A 2,994-nucleotide genomic window follows, 5' to 3' on the forward strand; every position below is an offset into this window, starting at 1 on the left:
TGCCACCATGCCCAGCTAAGTTTTGTCTTTTTTGGTAGAGGTGGGGTTTCACCATATCAGGCTGGTCTCAAACTCCTGACCTCAGATGATCCACCTGCCTCAGCCTCCCAAAGTGCTGGGATTACAGGCATGAGCCACTGCACCTGGCCCAGTTAAATTATTTTTATCCCCCCAAACAACTGAAAATGTTTACAAATATCATATTCTTAATATTCTTTTTTTTCACATGGCACATGTATGCATATGCAACAAACCTGCACCTTGTGCACATGTACCCTAGAACTTAAAGTATAACAAAATATATATAAAAAAATTTTAATATTCTTAATCATTGTAACTCTCCAGGTGAACCTTCTACAGTAGACTAATTTATTTGCATATTTTATACTCTGATTACAGCATCCTAGAATCTTTAATTTTTTTCTTCATCTTTCAAGTCCATCATAAGCAATGATCTCTTGTGGGGCTACTTTGATCTTTAAAATTAATCAGATTTTCTACCTCGTTTTTATCACAGCATCAATTACATAACATAATAATTATCAGATTCTGTGTTTTTGACTGTCTTAGGAACGCAAAATACTTAAGAGCAGATACAATACTTAGCAATTAACACACATATTGAAGTAATTGTCTCAGTATATCTAGCAATATTCACTGGTACAAAACACTCAGTATATAAAACTATTATTTCTGGAAGAGCTATTTCTAGGCACAGAGGAAATTTAATATTCTGGATTGAAGAAGGTAGTTTATCACTAGAGAGTAGGAAGAGCTACTCAGAAAGAACAACACAGAGGGCTGCAGAGAACACAGAGATGTAGTAAACCGAATATGATATTATTCAAGTGGAGAAATGGAATAACTGAACGAAGGTAATTTATTGAAGACTGCATTCAATTTTCCCATCCATGTTCCAATAGTATATTATTTATATTCAAATTTTGCCTTGTTTCAAAAATAGCAAAATCTTTGAAGCATGTCCTTGAGAGCTTCTTTCACCTTCTGGTTCCTTAGAGTGTGAAAGGGTTGAGTAAAGGGGCAACAGAGGTATTGAGTACAGATACTCCTTTAGTTAAAGTCACCCTTTCTTTTGCTGATGGTTTCATATACATAAAGATACAACTCCCATAAGTAATAGAGACAACAATCATGTGTGAAGAACAAGTGGAAAAAGCCTTGGTTTGTTGTTGAACAGAAGGGAATTTTAGAATGGGTTTGATGATGTATGTGTAGGAGAGGATCACTAACAACAGTGTGGTGATGAGTGTCAGCACAGCTAAGATAAAAGCCATTAATTCTATAAAACTTGTATCTGTGCAAGAAATCTGTAGAATAGGAGAAGTGTCACATAAGAAGTGATCAATAGTTTGGAAGCACAGAAATCCAGCTTGAGTCCCAAGACCAAAAGGGGAAAGATGATTACGAATCCAGCTACCTAACAGATGATTACAAGTTGGTAGCACGCTTTGCTGCTCATAATGATTGGATAATGCAGTGGTTTGCAGATGGCAATGTAGCGGTCATAGGACATGGCAGCCAGGAGGTAAAACTCAGTAACTCCTAATAAAAGAAAGAAGAATAATCGAATTGCACAAGAATTGTAGGAAATTGTCTTGTCTCCAGTCAGAATGCTTGTCGAGAATCGTGGAATGCAAACAGTTGTGAATGAAATTTTTAAGAAGGAGAAATTTCGGAGGAAGAAATACATTGGAGTCTTGAGCCATGGATCCAGCAGGCTGAGGAGGATAATGGTTAAGTTCCCTATCAGGCTCAGGACATAATTAAAAAATAGAAACAAAAATATCACAATCTGTAGTAGAGGGTCGTTTGTCAGTCCAAGCAGAGTGAACACTATCCCCATTGATTGGTTCTTCATTTTTCTTTTGTCCTGTGAAATCTGCAGAAAATAAAAACTAATACCACAAGTAAGAAAATACATTACTTCATTCTCAGCCATAGACAATTTCGTATTTAATTACCCATGTGCAGATATTTTCACAAATCAACTTAGAGTTCATAAAAATGAACATATCCTCCAATTCATCAGTCATGTTTATAAGAATGTTGAGAGATTCTTCTCTTGTCCAGAGTTAAATAAGTCCTACTTGCCACATTACTGAAGGTTTTTCAGTCATTTGAAATAAGTTTCATACTTTGGTTAGTGTTAAATTTGATTCATCTTTCAAGCACTTTATCCCAAAAGGCAGTTTAAATGTTTAGTAGTTTGAAATTTCTGAATTTAGCTAACATCTCAAGTAACTTGTTACTTAAGAGATTCATTTATTCATCAAGTTCCATTTTATATTTATTCATTGATATATGTTTATCCATCATCAAGTTCAATTTTATATTTTATTTACTTAGTTTTTGTGTTTCCATTCCTACAGTTTTTCTAGCTCCACTTACATGCCTATTCGTACTTTATCAATTGCCTTTAGATTGACCACTTTTCCAGTAAGTCATTAACAGTGCCTCAATTCTGTATGACAGAGATATATCCAACAGAAAAACTAAAACTAGTCTTTCTATATTTTATCTTCCATTTTTCTTTAATCTATTTATAATGGTTTCTTATTTCTTTCTTTTGCAAATACAGTAAGAAGCTATATATTGTTTTATTTTCAATGTAAAATGATTTTAAGTACTAGTTGCAGGTCTTCTTACTGACTAGTATTGCAGTTATATTCCATAGTAACTGATTATAATTTATTTTTCGTTAATTATTTTTGCTAAAGAAAGGCTGCTTCGTCTTAGCCAATTTTCAGAATTCCCGGGCAATATTCAAAAGGGTGTTTTTTCCATTTTCTGGCTTCCTTTTATAACATGCAAGCTATAATAAAAAAATCAAATATCATGCAAGTTATTTTTCTTTTTGATTAAAATATTTAATTATTTCTCTGCTTTTTTACATAGCTTAATATTCTTTTATTTATATATATTCATTTTAAAATTACTGAATCCCTATAAAACCTTTGGTTTTAATTAAGGAAT

The 2,994-nt window shown here is 33.2% G+C and overlaps 1 pseudogene; it reads right to left on the reverse strand.

Moving 5' to 3' along the window:
- Window positions 1–954: 954 nt before the first annotated feature.
- LOC100978189 (olfactory receptor 6C6-like) lies at window positions 955–1,879 on the reverse strand (annotated as a pseudogene).
- Between the last annotated feature and the right edge of the window lie 1,115 nt (window positions 1,880–2,994).

The sequence above is a fragment of the Pan paniscus genome, chromosome 10 (assembly GCF_029289425.2).
Source record: "Pan paniscus chromosome 10, NHGRI_mPanPan1-v2.0_pri, whole genome shotgun sequence".
Taxonomy (NCBI): Eukaryota; Metazoa; Chordata; class Mammalia; order Primates; family Hominidae; genus Pan; species Pan paniscus.